This window comes from Podarcis bocagei (genome assembly GCF_964188305.1).
Source record: "Podarcis bocagei genome assembly, chromosome: 5".
NCBI lineage: Eukaryota > Metazoa > Chordata > Lepidosauria > Squamata > Lacertidae > Podarcis > Podarcis bocagei.
Window position 1 is genome coordinate 61,587,076 of NC_138129.1, and position 20,680 is coordinate 61,607,755.

Below are 20,680 nucleotides of genomic sequence, written 5' to 3' on the forward strand. Positions count from 1 at the left end.
TGAGAAAGCTCATGGTCTATCAACTATATGACATTTTCAAATATCTCCCTGTTTCATCTCCTTGCCCAGAAAGTCAAGCCAAAGTGTTATCCACCAATAACATTCAACTCAGCCCTGACCCAAACGCTGCTCCATTCCTTCTCCCTTCCTATCAGGGTGCATACAAGAACACCAGTAACAGTACTATACCCGTGGTACCTCGGGTTACAGATGCTTCAGGTTATAGATGCTTCAGGTTACAGACTCCACTAACCCAGAAATAGTACCTCAGGTTAAGAACTTTGCTTCAGGATGAGAACAAAAATCGTGCGGCAGTAGTTGTAGGCCCCATTAGCTAAAGTGGTACCTCAGGTTAATAACAGTTTCAGGTTAAGAACTGACCTCCATAACAAATTAAGTCCTTAACCCGAGGTACCACTGTAGTGCAATTCTACAGCTGCTTACACATGAACCCATTTGCAGCACAAGAATAGTGGGTGCTTGTCTTCAACATGCTGCTTTCAATCTAGATTGAGCCAAGGGTAGGTCTGGTTACTTGATACATGTTTGAAAACCTTCCCCATGGTTAGGCTATCCATGTTTTTTCTTCTGTGCACACGTCCCAGGTGAATGAAGAAGCGAGTGGCCATTGCAATCTTGGTACACAACAACAACATTGGGCAGGTGTGGATACACCCTGCCCCCCATTGCTGGGACTACCTACAACTGCTTTCAAAATGGACAACAAAGGCTGGGTAATGCAGTACCAATCTATGATGAGTTTCTGATTTTGGAATGAAACCAGTTTCTCAAGAAGCAGTTTTTAGGGGCCAAAAAAAGATGCAATAGATCAAGATTGCGTTTGGACTACGTGGAAAAAAGCGCAAGTAGTCTCTGTTAATTCTAGGATAAAAGGACATTGTACACAGCCAACGTTAACATGTCTTTCACTCCTTTTACCTAGAATTATTTGATGCTGCTCTTAATTGTTTCTTTCTTTTTGGTAAAGAATGAGGTGAAAGAAGTGCCATGAGTCCCAGCATAAAATTGGTGCCATGACCCCCCCCCCCAAAAAAAAAAATAAGTGCTGGTGCTGCGTACTGGCGATTACTGTCACACAAATTTTCTCTAATGACAGTTTCCTCCTTGTGTGCATGCCTCCTCTTCAGAAGCAACTACATACTCCTACTTGAGGGAGAATTGTGACAGAAAATCTTCCTAAGGCATTAACAAGGGCCAAATTTAGATTCCCGCCCCTTTGTACTGCTGATCAGAGCAGGAATTATGAGAGCCCAAAGCGGCACACTCCCAAGCTTAAGGAAACAGATGAGTTGAGGTGTGTTTTGAACATCTCATTCCCCCAAAGAGAAAAAGGGAAGAGGAGGAGACGAGAGGAGAGAAAACAAAGCAGAAGGAGAAATGAAGTGGACTTTGATGGTGGAGCTGAGTGGAGAGGCTCACGGGACTGGAACTCGAGGGAGACAGCCCTGATTGATACACTGAGGGGGTTAAGAAGAACAGGTCTTTAAGGCTTAAGCAGGAAAAATAACAAGCACAGTTGTAGGGAAGGATGTCATGAGTTCTCTCCTCAAACAAACAAAAAAATGGGGGGGGGATCACTGAGCACCAACTTTTGAATTGTCTGCAATAGTACCATTGTCAAACATCATCAGTGGCATGTTAGTGCAGAACTTCACTTTTGTGCCTATCAAGACAGCTGCAGCTTGGGTTTCAACTCAGGTGGATTCCTAGAGGTATGTCATAAGGCCCTTGGTACACAGCTGAGCTGAAAGCCATCTTGTCAGTCTTCCTACCATTGTGGGTAGGCATATTTAAAACACTTTAAACTTATGTTGGGAGCTGCAGTTCATTAAGGGTGCTGGTAATTGTTGTTTTGTGAAGGGCAAATTTCAATTACCTATTTTTTCAGACATTTGGGAGCAGAATAGTTTTTCCAGTGGTAGCTCCCACTCACAGAAAGGAGGAGAAAATCCTTTCTCCGTGGAGCTTTCTGTACCATGCCCACCACTTTTCTAACCCTCCAGAAAAGATTTCCAGGAGGGAGAGGGCAGAGGGGAAAAATCAGCTCCATTTCCTTTCATGACTTTGTTGTTTTGACTGATTTCAGCTGCAGTGATTTATTGTTTTATTGATGTATTAATTTTATGTACTGCCCTATACCCGGAGGTCTCAGAGTGGTTCGCAGAATAAAATCACAATATAAAACAACAAAATATGCAATCAAAACAAAAACAACCCAATAACACCCCCTCCCCAAAAAATTTTTTTTAAAAGGCATAGGATGTCAATCAAATCAACCAAAGGTTAAAAAGGAACGTTTTTGCCTGGTGCCTAAAGGTGTATAATGAAGGTGTCGGGTGAACTTCCGAGGAGAGAGAGCATTCCACAGATGGGGAGCTACTGTAGAGAAGGCGTGTTCTTGTGTTTCCACACTCTGGACCTCTTGAGGAGGAGACACATGAAGAAAGGTCTCAGAAGGTGATCTCAGGGTCCAGGTAGGTTCATATGGGAGGCGGTTCTTGAGGTATCACGGTCCTGAGCCATTTAAGGCTTTGTAGGTCAAAAACAGCACTTTGAATTGGGCCCGGAAACTAACTGGTAGCCAGTGCAGTCGGACGAGGATCAGTGTAATATGCTCAAAATAAGTCACTTGTACACCACTTAGAAATTATTGTAATAAGGTGGTATATAAATTGCCAAATAAATGAGTACAATAAATAAATGAGTGGCTGTGTCCTCTGAATGGAGTTTTCCTCTTGGGATCTTTGCATTTTGCATAGTGAGTTGCAAATAGCATTTAGAAACAGGGCAAAAAATTCAAAGACCCACTTTTGATTATTGCATGAAGATGAAAAAATTTCGCTTGTGCATATTTTGAAATGGAAACCAAAAATTTATCTTGTCTGTTTTTGAAGAGCATGACATCTGTAAAAGAGACAGCTGTGTCATTCTCTAGGAACACAGGGGGGTTCAGAAGAGTCCCCCATATATGGAAAGAACATTTATTGATTTATATTTTATTTCATACAATTTATGTACTGTCCCGCACTATCCACCATCAGCAGCATCTGAAGTTGCTCTATGCATATATTGATGTACATCTGTAGAGCTCTTTCACACACTCATTAAACACATGAGCTGCAAGGAAATGTGGCTGCTGTGCACATCAGTGGGGTGGAGTTAGCCTGCACAGCCATACAACACCCTCCTGCCCTGCTTTCAACACATGACTCCTCTGCTATATAGGCTTCAATGTGTCCTCTGATATAAACAACATGGGGCACCTGAGAATGTGAATTTTCCCATTCATCTCAGTGCAGCCCTTAGGAAGCAGCCTCCTCTAGTGAAGTATTCAAGGAATCACCTGAAGGTGACTCCTCCAATCACATCACATCACTGGATAGACATGTTGATAAGCAGCAGTAGCACCACCCTGGAAGCCACAAATGCATAGATGCCTTAATAGGTAATGAAAGCATTGACAGAGAAGGTGTAGGCATGTCTATGAGTGGGGTATAAATGATGACAGCAATGGGGGTGGTCCAAATGGGACACTGCTGCACCAACTTCAGCCTGCCCTTAACCAACCCTCACTTGCCTGCCTTCTTACTTGCAACTAGTGCAGGAGGTGGCACTGCCTAATAGGTTCCTCCTCCTGAGTCTCAGCATTGTTCCTGAAGAATTTACCAAGGAGGATGGGGAGAAAAATCTCAAATTGATTGATTCTGCCTGTCATTTTCTCTGACTCCACCTACTGGTGGTTTCCTTGCTTTCTGTCCTACCAGTCTCCCATGGGCACCAGTGGAAAACAGACTCCTTACAACTGGGGGTGTTTTTGTACAGATAGATGTGTGAAAGACTGTTAAACAAATAGAAAAGGATCATTAGCATGAACTGAACAATCACACTGCTCCTTTTTGCAGTAGGGAAGCAAAAAAAAAATGACAACTTTCACTAATATCCTTTTGGAAATGCACATAATTTGGGGTTAATCCTGCACATTTAGGTTTAACCCTATTTTCTTTTTAGCACAGTAGCAATAACATTTGAATCTTTCAGCAATCTGTTCCAACCCCAGACCCATGCATAGGCAGTTAGGAGAGACCATCTCCTTCATCTGAATGGAAAGCTTCCCTCAGGCACAAACACAACTTCAGATTGATTTGATTTAATATTTCAGGCTGCTCTATGCAGCTCAGCTTCCGTCTGCCATCTGCTTTAGCGGTCTGCGGTGACATAGAGCACAGTATTATTGTGTTTGCTGAAGCAAGGCTATTGGTTAAAATATTAATTTTCAGAGTTTTATGAGATTTGTATGAATAGCATATTTATCAGGGCAATCAAAATTAACCATTTACTATGTTCAGAACAGTGCTGCAATGCCATTTACACACACGTTACAGAGCTGAAGTGAGGGTTCACTCTAATGTTCTTTGCTGCAACAGCTGCCCAAGAAACAAAATGCGCTTTAAACTAAATAATTGTTTGTCCCTTTGGGTGTGCCAATGCTGTAAGGAAAATGTCGAAGTTTGCCAACGTCCTTTTCTCATGTAGACCCATTATGGTATGCTGGATAGTGTGACATTACAACAGGTTGCCTCTCTTTAAAACAAATTGTGCTTTAGGCTTTACTAGCACAGTAGACAAATTCTACATACTGTATTTGATGTTCTGATAATGCTGGACCAGTCAGCTTTATGGGTTTTATTTTTGGTTAAACTTCTACAGCTTAAGATAAACTTTGCTAGGGATTGGTTCTCAAACTGAAAAAGTTTAGACTTTAGAAACAAATATATTATTTGACGTGCCACTGACTCCGCTACCTTTCAAGGCATCCCAATACATGGCAATTCAGAGGAAGGCCATATTGAGTTCAATAGGACTTAGTCCTAGGTAAGTAGGTACAGGATTGCAGCCTAAAGCAACAATCCTGCACACATTTACTTGGGGGTCCTATTGAGCACAGCAAGCCATACTTCACAGCAGACATATATAGGATTGTGCTGTCAGCTTTTCAGCTGAAACATCCCTTCCCCAATGAGATTCCTGGTAAACAAATTCCATCCGATTAGAGACTAGAGACCTGTCAGTCACAGAATAGCTCTCCTTCTCCCTTTTCCCTACCCTGGCATTTTCCCTACCCTGGCATGTTTCAGTTTTGCAGACATGCTGTCTGCAGCATTCATTTAACCATCCAGATCTCTGAAGCATTTGGTTGAGAGTGCTTTGGATGCTAGAATAATAGAATTGTGGAGTTGCAAGGGAGCCTGAGGGTCATCTAGTCCAACCCCCTGCAATCCAGGAATCTCAACACACATGATCTCTGACAAGTCCCACATCTGTCTGAAGAGGCTCCGCTTTGGTTCTTGAGTTGGGATTTCTCCCCCACCATCCCTATTACTATCCTGAGCATTGGGAGATATATGATTCTTCCCCTTTCTGCTATTGAAACAGCAGAATCAGTAAGGTAAGTGGCCAGGTAGATGGATGGGGGGGCTGCAAACAAATAGACAAGTGGAAAGATCACTAGGTTTGCAGTAGGTCAGTTGGGAAAGAGTGCAGCTCTTCCCCAGCTTGGAGTAAAATCTAAACTAGGGAATCTCCCTCCCCTCCCCTCATGATGTGCATTTGTGTGTGTGTGTGAAATGTATACCTGACACTTGAGGCAAACATGATAAATCACAAAGTTTATATTCCAAGCCCAGGAATTACAGAGCCTGGCAACAACTCTAAGTGGTACAGAGAGCAATGTAAATCCACATCTAATCCTGCCAAATGAGACAAGGCCAGATGTCCTACCCTAAGCAGGCACAATATTGTACATACCTCAGTAATTCCAATAGGCCACAATGGCTGAACGAATAAGACATAAAAGGATGGTGCCATCCCCCTCCATCTTGTTCATTTGACTTAATAAGCTTTTACAGAGTTACCACATTTTTCAACTCAAAGGTAGTAGTGTTCCTTTGGGGAGTGAAGCTATTGTATAAATATAGCAGTTTGCAGAGTGCTTCAGGATTCTCATGGGTAATAAGCCCTATTTAATCCTTTCATTAGTATCTTAAAATCCCTGACAACTTGAGTTAGATTTGAGTGTTCTCTTATTATTACTAATTATTTAAAGCACCAACAGTGTCTGTATGCACATGCAAGACACGGGTGAGTTTCTAGGACAAGTTTGGAAACAGGACAAAAAAAGAAAAAACACTCTGGAGGAAAATCCAAAGACATAATTTTATATTTTTATAGTCTGAGTAGGAGGATGGATGAAGGATTTCACACTTACCAAATGGCCTAGTTCCGTATAAATAACAAGAGGCCTGCACATGATCTGTGTCCAATTCCGCGGGGCAACTCACCCATGGACCAAAAGGAAAAGATGGTAGTATTAGTCAACTTTTTGATGTGCCCCAATTTTAGGTGTTATACTATTTTAAATGTGTATATAATATCTTCTGGAACAGCTTCACAAAACAGGTTTGGGCTCACCATTGTACAGAAGTCCTAGTCCACTAAGGTCCATCTTCTCTCCAAGGCTGTTTAACACTTACATCAGGGTTGGAGAAGCCCACGAGTCTGGACTACAACTCCTACCATTCTTGGTCATTGGGCTTGTTTGTTGGGATTGATGGGAGTAGGATCCAGCTTTTTTGTGGGGAGAGGGGCTTTACACAAGACACATGGGTCACCTCCCTCAGTCAGTCTATCTCCTCACTACAGAAGCTCCAGCAGGGGGCTCTCGTCAATGCAGTCCTGCTGGAGTTGAGATGTTTCATAGATTCTGGCCATAGCCACCCATGACACTGGCCTGGTATCCCTCTATCATTAGCAGTGGTGAGTTGAAAGTTCAGACAAGAGCTTTTGGCTTGCAGTTGTGGTGAAAATGAGAGCAAGGGGTGACTTCCGGTCGGCGCCAGCGCTAATGGCGGTCCTCTTTCCGAACCTCCGGAGGAGGACTGCTCTGCGAGTTTGGGTCTGACCCGCTACGGCAAGCGGGGGACCCCTAAAATCACAGGCGCGGAAGCCTGTGAACGAGGAGATTCGGTGGGCACCAGGAGCGCCCCCCCTTTACCGCAGAAAGAGCCTTTTTAAAGGCTCCGGAACGACATCGGGGGAGCGTGGTGCTGAGAATCGCTACCCAGCCCGCAGGGTGAAGCCGCGTCGCTATTAGCGGAGAGCGCCGATTCCTTCCTGTAAATTTCGGACTGGAAAAACCCGTGAGTAAGACTGAACGTCTATTTGAAACTAAAGTCTGGAAATTTGGCTGAAAACGGGGGGGGGGTGAAAATTAAGGAAGTCTGCCTTCCCCCGACTGCATGAAAGTGAAAGCAACGAAATTCTAAAGCTGCATCCGCAAGAGACATTGCCTTTGATTAATTAAATCTGACATTTGGACTTTAGATCTCCCCTCTAGCTAGCAGGGCAGAGGGGAGGCAAAAGAGACATTAGTAACTGCATGATCTATTTAAAGGAAAAAAATTTCTGCTGTCTCAACAACCTGTAACGGACTGCTAAATAAGACAATAGGGCACTGAACTGACTTTTTCCTGTGAAGGTTACATTGTGATACAAAGTTCCTGGATTCTTTTGCTACAGTATACCAGAGTAGGCTGAGACAGTTTCTACTGGAAAACTACTGCAATTTATATCTACAAGCCTCCTGATATACTTGTTTTAAACTTTCTTTCCTTCTTTGCATATTTGGACATTTTCTTTGTCTCTGTATCTGGACATTTTGATTTGCTCCCCCTAGAGGGTAAAGTAAAGGCCGATATAGCTCAAGACAGTGGAATTTTCCATCGGGAAACGGTTCCCGTGGGAAACGACCTTGGGACATGAGTGGTCCACTAGAAGAGATAGCCACAAGAGCTAAGACTAGACAACAACAACAGCACCAGCAACAGCAACAGCAACAAAAGAAGAGAGGCTCGATTACAGGCGCAACCCCTACAGGACCTACAGGAATAACAGGACAAGAAAAAGTGACAGCTGTCTCCATGGATGCTGTGACACAAGCTTTACTTAAGATAAACCAATCCCTGGAGACTCTAACAAAGCAGAGCTCAGAAAATACACAAAAATTAACAGAGTTATCAGCAAGATTAGATCTGAACACAGAATCTATAAACAAATTGGTCCAGGAAAATTCTGCAACACGTAAAATTGCGGAAGAAGCTAGAGCTATTGCTGGAGAGACTCAAGAGAATTTAGAACCGATTGCCAAAAAGGTGCACGAGCATGATGCAACTCTGGCTTTGTGGGAATTACAGAGAAAAGAGAGAAATTTGAAATTGAGATTAATTCCAGAGAACGAAGGTGACAATCTCGTGGAGTTTTTAACACAAGAGTTTGCTGACTGCTGGGAAGATTTGGAGGAAGACGAATTTAAATGGAGGTCGGATGGCCGAAGTATTGGGAAATTTTGGAACAGGAGGGAGGTAAATTGAAATTACAAAGTCATGAGAAAATGAAACATAAAGTACAAAATTGGTTTCAATATCATCAAATAATGGAGTTTTTTAAACAGGATAGGAAAGTTGGCTTTCAGGTGGAAAAATCAAAATTAGAGACTGAACTGTTAGAGCCCAATACTAAGAATTTATCAAGAATGTATAACTTGCTGCTGAAATGGAATACACAGGACGAAACAGTTAAATCGGCTATGATTAAGTGGGCACAGGACATTGGTCATAACATTATGTCTGCTGACTGGGAATGGTTGTGGAACACCGGTATTAAATTCACGGCATGTAATGCCTTAAAGGAAAACATTATGAAAATGGTTTACCGGTGGTACATGACCCCAGTCAAGCTGGCAAAAATTTATCATTTGCCTGATAATAAGTGTTGGAAATGTAAAGAGACTGAAGGTACCTTCTACCACCTTTGGTGGACATGCCCGAAGATTAAGGCCTTCTGGGAAATGATTTATAATGAAATGAAAAAGGTACTTAAATGTACTTTCCCTAAAAAACCAGAGGCCTTTCTCTTGGGCATTGTCGGCCAATTGGTGTCAAAGAGGGATAGAACTTTCTTTATGTATGCTACAACAGCAGCAAGAATACTCATCGCAAAGTATTGGAAGACACAAGATCTACCCACCCTGGAAGAATGGCAGATGAAAGTGATGGACTATATGACACTGGCTGAGATGACAGGCAGAATCCGTGATCAGGGAAAAGAGACGGCGGAAGAAGAATGGAGAAAATTTAAAAGCTATCTTAAGGACTATTATAAACTTGATGAATGCTAGAATGTTGAGGTTTTCAGGAAAAAAAAAAGGGATACAGTGATATAAGATCAGATTATAGAAAAGATTAAGACGACAGAGGTTGGAAAGGAATATTTAGAAGTTGCTAAAAAATTATGGACATTGGGATGCAGAAAGGGGGGGTATGGGGGAGTCCCGGAAAAGAGGTTTATGAAAAAATGTTATGAAATTATACGTGTTTGTATGTCTTTTAAGGTGTTTGTTTGTCTTTTAAAAATTCTGTAAAACCAATAAAAATTTTATAAAAAAAAAAATTATAAAAAAAAGAAAATGAGAGCAAGAGCACTCTCCTTTCTTTTTGCTGCTGCTACTACACAAGCTTTGTAGCACAAAGAGTGGTACAAAAAGCTCATCTTAGCATCCCCCCACCACAGAAGTAATCTAGAAATAACACGTAGTATTGCTCTAAAGAGACTTCCAGAGAGGAAATTGGCAGATGCCAGGAACAGTTCTTATTGCCTCCATTATCAGTTAGTTCCTTCCTCCATTTACTTCACTATTTCATCCACAAATTGGACAGTGAGACATGAGATCCGTTTCGACTCTGCAGGTCCAATAGTTTGCATGTGCATATCTCTACAATCCTCTGAACCCTGGGAGAGTGCTCCAGGGGACATAGGAAGCTTCAGATCTCCTTCTCCAAGAGCAGAGAGAGAGCATAAGTCCCTTCCTTGTCACCACAGAAACCCCTGTAGCCCTTGCCATATTGGGTACCTTCAGCACTGTGAACCAACAGGGGGGAAGGGGGCATGCCTGGGGCAGATCACTCCCCAGCCCCTGCTTCCAAAATGGTGGGAATGTAAGGCAGCCCTGGTTCTGCTGTATATATTTTTTTCTCCCTTTAGAAACAACAAGTGAAATCCAGCATTAGTCACACTCAAAGATGAACCATGAAAATCAATGGCCTCTGAATATGACTAATGTTGGCTACCACCCAATGGCAGGGAAATTGTGTCCCCTGAAAAACCTCAGAAAGGAGAAAAGAAAACCAGCAATCCACCTTTGGTTTTGCCCTTCTGACAGAGCACTAAAAAGGGCAAATCCAGCTTTTATTCTCCCACCCTGCCCAGTAAATGTATTTTCTGAAAATGAGAAAGCACCTCCCTCTTTTCTTTCTGAAATTGCTGGCAATCCTTGTCAGTTGCACAAAGCCCCCACCTTATGGACAAGGACCCTGTTTTGTGTCATTTCAGTTTAAATCTTTGACTAAAACAACAATGATGAGGTATTGTCAAGGAGACCACTCCAAAGGACTGTCCAAGGGGGAGAAATCCCAGAGATGCCTTAAAAACAGATTCCTACTGTCAGGTTTTCCCTGGGCTCCAGAGCTGATGTGACACAGATGTTGTGAATGGTGTCAGACAGCATTCAAAGTGATGTGCCTGGAAGGATGATTTTTAATATATGTTTAAATTGCCTATCAGGCTACAAGAGACTGGAATGATGCAGCCGGGATTTTTCTTTGGTAGAGAATGGCAAAGAAAATCCAGAGAATAAAAGGGCTCACTCTACATAAACTGATGGGAAGAAGAAAGCAAGGTTTTCATTCTCGCTCCCCAAGCCCCTAAAAAAGAAGAATCAGATTTGCAAAAGAAAGGCAAAGAACTTGTAGTGATCAGCAATCAAAAGGGCTTTATAATCAAAAAAGTGATTTCTCCATTCTATGTCTCCATTGGCCTAGCTTATAAAACGCTGTAAAAATCATGCTCAGCTTTGGCAAACAGACAGCAAATCTGTTACATACATCTGTAGCATATATACCAGTATGATTAAGTGCCAACAATTCCCCCTAAACAGCACTCTTTGGGGGGCCCACCCCCTCTAGAGTTTTTTTCTAGAGATTTCTTTATGCTCCTGGAAACCTCAGGTCCTCTCAAGCCTGCTGATATTTTCCTCTTGTACATGAATAGCAGCATTTGGGAGACTAGAGATCCACACGTAGATAATGACTTCATCCATTTACATATATAGGGGTGGAGAGACCAGATCCAGCCAGTGGGCGAGAATTTCTCCCACCACCACCCCAGACCAACCTTGGCAGGTGTGTGGGGCAGTTTGCCTGTAAAAGTTGGGAGTAGTTTGTTATAATCACTAATCAACTAATCAGAGATTACAGAGAGTCACATGAATTAAAACTGCACCTGCAAATGGACAAAGCAATGAGCCCATTTGAAGGCAAACTTCATAGTGCAGCCAATTCAAACAGGGCACATTGTCAGAGCCAATACACACAGCTCTCGCTATAGCTTGGGTGGCGAGGTGGGTTACTCCTGTCAGCAAGTTCCATGTGCAGAAGAGCACTTTAAGCTCCTGAATGTTTGTTTGTAGCCATGTCTTTATCTGCACCTCACCTGAAATCACTTAGGGGTGTTAGATGGATGTGGTTTGATGAAAATGGCCTCACGGGTCAAACTGAGAATCTGTGTTGGGCCTAATTAGGTTTGCATGCCAGAGGTTTCCCATCCCTAGTATATATCAAGATGCTATTTAGATTTCTGACTTTTCGCTGTGCTGAGATTGAGGATACGGAGGGAGGAGCCTTTCTTCCTCTGTAATTCATTTGGGCATGGAAGCATCTGGTTCTGTACAAGTTGACAATGTGCTTCCATGATGATAACAACTGCTGGTAAAGTGGGTACATGTTCCATGTAAATTGGCAGGCCCCGTTTGTCAAGGAAGATACAACTGGAGTATTTAAACCAGAATCTTCCACACACAAAAATAATTAAACTCCATTAGCTAATAGGGAGGACAGCAGCAGCTGCCAGAGTGGTTAATAAAACTAAATCCTTTCAACTAGTCTCTTTGAAGACAGAAAGTGTTTGAAGTGAAAGTCACAGGTAAGACGGGCTGATATTGTTGCATGCAGATTTAATGTTTGATTGGGGATAAGAAGGAGGGAGGGACAAAATGCTAGCAATTTGTGCCACATGAAATGTTGTCTCTCTTTCAGTGCTGGTAATGTCTGTGCTGTTGGGGGGGGGCGGAAGGGTAAGGAGGAATAGCTGCAGAGCAGTCTTAAGCATTTTTCAGCTGTGCACCCCGTTAAAATAAATAGATGCAGGATGAAACTAACTGCTGAATTTCTTTGTGTTAAAGAAACAAGATACCACTTTGGGGAGGGGGAGATGGCAAATTGTTTCCTTGGCAAGTAGGTTGTCTGAGTCATGCAACCTTTTCTGCCTGCGGGATGGTTTTGGGAACTGTTTTATTGCAGCAGCAATAAGAGGAGCTGGAGGCATAGAGTGGCACTGTGGACCTAGTCTGGCAGTGGCATCATCACTGTGTACTAGGACACGGAAGGGGTGGGATGCTGGCAGCATCTCAATGACTCAGGTGCATGGTGGGAGTGCCAGTTTGGCTCTGCCAGTGTGCCCAGACTGCCCTGACCACCCCCTCACTGTTAATCACTTGGTGGTGATGCAGCTGCCAAAAGATAAAATTTTTCTTAACTGCCCTTCATTTTTTTTATAAAAAAACCCCTCCAAGGTGATGTACAAAATTATGATTCATGTTTTCTTCCCTTGTTTCTGAAATCTAACAGATTTTGCTCTTACTTTTTTTTGTATTTAGTCACAAAGACTAGACGCTCATTTTTTTGGGGGGGGGGGGAGCCAGCTCAGGCCCATTCTTTCTTCCAGAACTGTCCTGAGGTCTGAATTAAATTGTAGTCTCTTGTCTCTTGGCCTAAAAATGAGATGTGTAATTTGGGACCCATTTGTGGGCCAATCCAGACATCTACAGATGTTCCACCCAAAAGAGCCCAATTCAGGTGTGAATACAGAAGAACCCTCTTGAAGCATGGACATTTAGGATTAATTTAATAGGTAACATGGGTGGGATTGCCAGAATGAGCATATTCTGCCCACCCCACTTGTTCTTATAGCCCACCAATTTTTTGGAGGAAAAGTGTGGAGCTTTCTGTCACATGTTTAATAACTCTGATTTTCCATGGTTCTAAAACATGCAGGGAACCTTCATGAATTCAGAAGGCTCACTGCTTCAGACAGTCATCCTCCACAAGCTGTCCATCACATGTTTTGTAAGCCTTGAATTTGCACACCTGAGGAGGGCTAAAGTCTGCCAGTTATCATGCATACTTACACGCTAGTTTCATGTTGTCTTTTTTAACATGCTCCTTCCTATCCTCTCAGCCCTGTCCTGTCATAACCTGGATAAAACCTGGAGCCCTTTGACATCATAAGTAATTGGCATACTTAAGTCCTGCTGATTTCAATGGAAATTAAGCACATATCACTTACTTCTTTTTTGCATTCCCTTGTCAGAATCTAAAAGTTCCTGCACAACAACTGCAGAAGTTAAATGAGAAAAAATGGAGTGAGAGATGCAATGTGACATCTTTGGTGTCACGGGACAGGTATTTGTCAGAGTTTGGAACAGAATATTTTACATCCTACCGCCCAGCCTGCTCTCTGGGCCATGCTGCCTGACATCTGTTACATTAAAAAAAATACCTTACCCATTATTTGGCTGCAGAATACCACGGGGGAAGCATTTCGACTCAGAACTACAGACCTCTGCAGAAATGTGCACACATTAGTTTGCATACAGAAGAAATTAATTTGTGCTGAAACATTACGCATGCAATTTATAGATAGGTGGTATGCAAAGTTTTTGAGGCATCACAAATGGCCTAGACAAGATAATGTGTGTTCCGCAAAGTATTCAGACTCAACATAAAGATGTGTGCAATATAAAAACCTGACAGCCATGCATTTACTATTATTAATATTTCATTCAGAACAGATTGCTTCAGTTGTGTATTCTGTACCCAGCGGCCTCGAGTGCTAATGGTTTTTCTTATTGTTCTGGAAGGGTCAGTAAAGTATTCCACTCATGTCTGAATATGCAACCCCTTTCTGGGGCAAAGTGTGTGAATAACACCCCCAGATCCATATGGTGATTCTTCTGTGATAGGCAAACCTACCTCATCTCTGCATTTCAATTTGCAACAGACTAGACAAAAAGGAATTGTTTTCCTTCCCATTCCAAAAAATACTCAGAAAATAAATGGTATTGTTTCTGAGCTCATTTAGAAGTCCAGGCCTCTTTATCTTCTCAGTGCCTTTTCAAGCACTTCACTGCCACTGCCCACCCCGCATTCAGCACCTTTCCACTTCCCCCATCCCTTTTCTGGAAATTGACCTGGTAGTAGCAACAGCAGCAAGGAGGATTCAGAGTCCAAAGGTGCATTCCAGGAGTCCTAGTGCTTGTAATGCTGCTGTAACATAACCCCTCTTCACTCATTACTTGTGTTTACGGCAATAGCATGCCCTGCTATTGACTTGGGAATTGGGTCATTATTTTCGAGCCCTTCATGTTGCCTTCCTTCAACAACTGTGTGTTGGAAAACCCTGCATGTGAGCTGCAGCTCACATGAAGATGCTCTACACACCTGGGGCACCTACACGACCCAGTGTCACCATCACACAAATCTCCTATACATGAGCTCATGTGCTCAAATTTCCTTTCAGAAAACCATGGCACAATTCTTCCAGGAAGCTTATGTGCCATGGGAGGAGGGCCCACCCCCAAGGCGACGCAACATTGCATGAATGGCATTAGAGTTTTCAGACTCCATTGCTGCTGTTACAACTCAGTAAATTTTAGTGGGAAAGGGGTGTGTGCTTTGGTAAGAGCTGGCTTTCCCTCCACAAGAGAGCTTAATATGAGTTGGGCCTAAAGTTTGAAGGAGCTTTCGGCCAAGCTCATTGCCATTTCGTCATCACTGAAGTAGTTCACCTCTGTCATATCTGTCTGACGTTTACCAGTGGATTGTAACAAGAAGCATTGAGTTGTATTCTTCTCTTTCTCCACTTAAACTTCCCTTCATTCTTTTTGTTCTATGGTTCTCTTTGTGCCACTAAATATATTTCTGGTGAGATGAGGAGTCAAATTGCACTCACAACACCATTGCTTAGTTCTGATATCCAAAGTTTGCTGTGCTATCATGGAGATGAAAGGTGGACCAAACTTACTGCTGGTTAGCTTAGCACCATTTTATTAATTTATTTTCCCACAAGGTTCCAGAGAGGAGGCAAAGAGCACTGGCCTTGGGCTGAGGGCTCCAGGCAGCTAGACACATCTTTGCCCCATTAAGACAGGCTTCCCCAACCTCATCATTCCCAGCATGTGCTGGTGAAGGTTGCTTAAAGGGTTCACATAAATATACAATATCACTATGTAAATATTTCAGATGCTCAACATTCTAACATTGGTTGTGTGTAGCATTATCTTACATGGCCTATTTCTTACTACTTTCCTTCAACCATCTTTGCTTGTGTTTTATCAGGTATAGATTCCTTATGCAAATCCTGACTGCTATTTTACTTATTTCCCAAATCATATTGTGTTCACACTTTTAATAGTATGAGAGCAAAAGGAAACCCAGAGGTGGAAAGCCCCGGGGCAGGGAGGGGGGAGCAGCCGGGGGGGGGGGGTTGCAAAGGGATTGCCAAGAAACAGAAGAATGCAGTTGCCCCATCCATCGAAATGATACAGTTAAGGGGAGAAAAGCTGAAGCAGTACTTTTCAATGCCAGCAGAAGATTCCCCAGTACAAATGACTCAGCCATTAAAGAAAGGAAGTAAATGTGTTACCATTACATTTTTAGTAACTGTTGAGACTTTCTAGAACTGTAGCTTCTAAAACAGGATATCAAATGGAGGGGGGGTGGGGAGAGAGAGCTTTTCCTTCTCTAAATTCTCCCTGCAAATAAAGAAAAGGCCTGTTTGTTCTCCTCATAATCACTTCAAAGCAATCCCCAACCTTGCAATAAAGTAAATTCAAAGCAATTAGAGAGCAGTTCTGAGCAGAAAGACCAAACTGTGTTTAGCGCTCCTTCCCCCCCACCCCAAACCTCTGTAAATTGGTTCCGCATACATTTTCCTTGAAAGGATGTTATTCCTCTTCTTTAAAAAAAGAAAGGAAGAAATGGAGGCAGGAGGGAGGAAGCAGGATGTGTGTGTGTGTGTCCCCCTCCCTGTTTTCTTTAAAAGAAGTAAATTTGCAACGACAAATAGAGATATGTTGTGTCTCTGGAGTGAGATATTATATTGCTGTTTGCAGGCAAACCAATTCAGCATTGCCCTGGTAAACTCTTATAAATTGTAGCAAACAATAACAGCCAGTTGGGGGGGCGGGAGCGGAGAGAAACAGAGTAATCTGCAGTGCGCTATGATAATAATAAGAGCCATACTACAATATTCTGTTACTTTGCCATCTTTACAATTCTTGCTCCCTAGAGGTCTTGGGGGATTTTTCCTTTGTTTTTCCCTCCCCCTAGCTTGCCAGACGACATTTCCATGAAATGTAAAACTGATGCTTGCCATGCCCCCACAATGCTTGTAGCTATGAGAGCAACAGAGCCCCACCAAACTGAGATGTGGTTTAATTTCATTGTGATACAAATAAATGTAACAATTAAGAATATAATTTCAGGAGATGTCAGCGGCATAATTACTTGTATGGCTTGCGGCCAATTAAGCGGTAGGTGAACCAGCTCACGTAATTGAAGCACAGAGGTTTGAAGCAAGGTGTGCGTGCTCTGGATTCTGTCAACGTTTTGCTGAACTCTGCACTTCTCATTCTGGCCACCCCAGATGTTGTTTGCAAAACAAATTTGGTCCCCAGCATAGGCAACCGTAATCTAAACAGTAGCATGCTGCAAGTGGCAGTGGTGGTAGGGACCCACAGTGGGAGACCTACCAACAGATGGACTTTCATTAAAAATTCTGTACAAGGAAGACAAATTTGTTGCTGGTTCAGGATTCCATCCCCCCTCCCCAAACTCTCATGGCTAAAGATGCTATTTTTTCACATTATTTTGGATCGTTCAAAAAGTTTATGACATTAAGCTTTACTTCTAGCTAATGTGCTTCCCACATTGCTAATTTGCTTCAGCGGGAACTTCCATGGAAAAAGAAAAAGGTGACCCTTGTGCAACATTGCCAGGGCAAATATATCACTGCATGCACATCAACACTGGGAAGCTGTAATTAGTGATGACGATTGTGTGCACGTGCTCAGTAGATACAGCATGAGACACTTAATCTCAAGGTCACGGGATTCAAATCCCTCGTCGGGCAAAAGATTCCTGCACCGCAAGGGGTTGGACTAGAGCCAGTGTGGTGTGGGAGCCAGTGTGGTGTAGTGATTAAGAGCGGTAGACTTGTAATCTGGTGAACCGGGTTTGCTTCCCCGCTCCTCCTCCCCCGCTGCTGGGTGACCTTGGGCTAGTCACACTTCTTTGAAGTCTCTCAGCCCCACTCACCTCACAGAGTGTTTGTTGTGGGGGAGGAAGGGAAAGAAGATTGTTAGCCGCTTTGAGACTCCTTCGGGTAGTGATAAAGCGGGATATCAAATCCAAACTCTTCTAGATGACCCTAGTGGTTCCTTCCAACTCTACAGTTCTGTGATTCTATGTACACATAAAATTGTTTCATGTGACAGTCTGCATCCATCTTGTACTCTACTCTGTACACTAGATGGTGGGGTGTGGTGGGGACAATGTTACACCCAAACCAAAGAGACCTTAAGTCATGACTCTCATGGAGGCCCTTAAGTGAGGCACTACAGAAGGGTTCACTCAAATGCCTTCATGTGTCGAAAGAATGTATCAAGGGGGTGTACTGAGTAGTGCTGCCCCCCTATAAATGCTATATAGTATGTTAGAGGAAGCTCTTTGTACATAGGGCTCCTTCATGCGAGGGATGGTGCTACTTGGCTCAAGATTCCCCCATCACTTGGTGGAGCTCAGCACACAAATCGGTATGCATGTATGACTACTTCTCTTAGGTGCCCAGTTTGCAGCTGTCAGTGGCAGAGTGTATGGCAAACCCACATGTATTTTAACACTTACGTAGGTGTGTCTCAGCCTCATCCTTACTTTCTATCAACTTAACCTACTTCTGTGGCAATCCTGAACACAGCTACTGGAAAATAATTTCATTGAACTCTGGGACGATTGTGCTGCACAAGGGTAGCCTGCTTCACTGCATTATGGTTCTTTATCTTTAAACTGGGTGTTGACTGGACAGCCCTTCATACAGGAGACTCCTTCAAAATAGAGGGCCATCCTTCTATAGCCTGTGAAGCAGAGAACTCCTGGAAACAGAGGACTGACAATCCTAAATTCATCAGTAGCCTAATCTACCAGGAGATAAGTGTCATAAACATCATTTTCAATGCACCTTTCTTCCACATGTGATTTTCTAATTGTGGAGATGCCCATTCCTAAGAATGCTTTATATAAATCTATTCATTTCATACTTTGAGGAGAGAGTAAATATAGGAGAACTGAATGCATGCAGAATCTGGGAGACCCAAGTATGCAGAATCTGGGAGAGTCAAGGCTCTATCCTCTACAACTTCAGTTCCCTATGTGTAAACTGGGAGTAAAAGCAAGCAACCACATAGTCTGGTCACATGCACTTATTGAGGAAACGTACTGTCCCCTAAAATAGCATGCAAGTAAAGCAAAGCACAAGTTGTAAAATGCTTTGAATATTAAATTTCTTATGTATGAATAATATGATAATAACCCTTCAATTCAGAAACATCTTGTATGTTTTAATAGTCATTTTATTCCACCCACCCCAGAACACCATCCGATAATGAGTATAGTTTTTCCTTTCAATTACATAGCAAGTGTGGATTCCACAATTTGGATGGCTTTAATTGCTTTAAGTTTCTGCAATTAATAATCTATTTCTGTCATTAGGTGAAAATGAAAAAGATTATCACGTGTGTGTGTGTGTGTGTGTGTGTGTGTGTGTGTAAGTGTAACAATAGGCTGTGATTGCTCTCAGTCGAAAATGATGAAAGTGCTGTGCTTGTGGTGCTCAAGTGGAACTGCAAGCATCCCTTTGTAGATGCTGCTGAACCAGCTAATCTCAGCCATTAGCACCTGATCACAGGCAAGTAGATCAATAGGTACCACTCTGGCGGGAAGGTAAATGGCATTTCCGTGCGCTGCTCTGGTTTGCCAGAAGTGGCTTAGTCATGCTGGCCACATGACCCGGAAGCTGTACGCTGGCTCCCTCGGCCAATAAAGCAAGATGAGCGCCACAACCCCAGAGTCGGCCATGACTGGACCTAATGGTCAGGGGTCCCTTTACCTTTAAGAGGAGAATTGTGGGCATGTTTAGAGGAGAGAGATGATGGCTTGGTGGGCTGCCATCTATGCAAGCAAAGTCCCAAGATATACTCTACATTTCAGAGATGAAAAAAATACATAGGCATGCTTGTGTAACACAACACGTCTTATATACCAATGACCACGCTTTGAGCCTCACTCTGCTCATAGTTACGTACTGTGGAAGACTCTTCACCACCTGGCTTTATCTTATGTTCACTTCCCCCTGCAGCAGCCTGTCCTACACTGACCTAAAAGCCCAGAGAGTAGTGATTATTTTGACAATCACAATTGGCCTACAAACCATAATTCAAAATATACTTCAGCAGCAGCTGTAGCTGTGTAAAATGTTGGCATGTGCACTGCGTGGGATGCCTCGGTATTCATTTTGGTTGGGACATGAACCACTGGTGAGTTATTGTACTTATTTCCACACAGTCTCTTTTCATAATCAATTAGTTGCAGCCCTGTTTGAATACCACAGAACCAAAAGTAGGTTACTGGAGTTTCAATGCTATGAACACTCACCTGGAAATAAGTCCCACTGAACTGTATTTGGCTTACTCATCTATAGAATTGCACTGCATATCTCTCATTTGGCATGTGGCCTTAAGATGATGCCTCAGAGATGGTTCCCCTGGTTCCACCTGTTCTCTCCACAGGACAGAATGGTCTCTGGCAGGACACTTAGGAGGCTACAGCGATTCCAGTTGTGATGGCAGCAATAATAGCTCTTATGGTCAGTCCAGCTCTGGAATTTTATAGTACGGATTATGTCCTATTGAATTCATATTTTAAGGGCCATGAGAGACTCTTAGATATAATTATAATTTATTTAAATGGGCTTGGTATTGTTGCTGCATGTGGTGAACATGATGTATTTTATATTATTAACACAGAGCATTAACATTGGATGGTTGTGGTGTTTTCCATTTTCCAGATACTTTACAACAATAAATGCCATTTTCTGATAGAGTACCCCTTCTTTCTATGTTGCTCTTTTTATTTCCATGAAGCAGTAGCAAGGCGGGAAAGTGGATGAGCTCAAACCAATTTTGCTTCTGATTTTCTTTTTCTTCTTGGTTTGCAGGAAGCATGTTTATAATTTTTCACAGTGATAGAGACCTACTTTGACAAATTTACCCCAGGGTCCTATGTGAAGAGAGCTCTGTGGGTAGGAGGACTCTTTAAAAACTGCTTCACTGAGGCAGTTTTCTATAGGTTTCTCACTGTCCCCAATGCCTCTATACTAG

The 20,680-nt window shown here is 42.7% G+C and overlaps 1 protein-coding gene across 3 annotated transcripts in view; it reads right to left on the reverse strand.

The window, feature by feature from the left end:
- DAB1 (DAB adaptor protein 1) overlaps positions 1–20,680 on the reverse strand; it is a 656,563-nt gene that overhangs the window by 456,004 nt on the left and 179,879 nt on the right. Inside the window, exon 1 of one of the 3 annotated variants that reach the window (XM_081196888.1) lies at positions 15,898–15,919. The exons of the other annotated variants lie outside the window; for them this stretch is intronic. The gene's annotated coding sequence lies outside the window, so the exon portion shown is untranslated. Of the gene's footprint in view, positions 1–15,897; positions 15,920–20,680 lie in introns of those variants that run through there. 3 annotated transcript variants of the gene reach the window in all.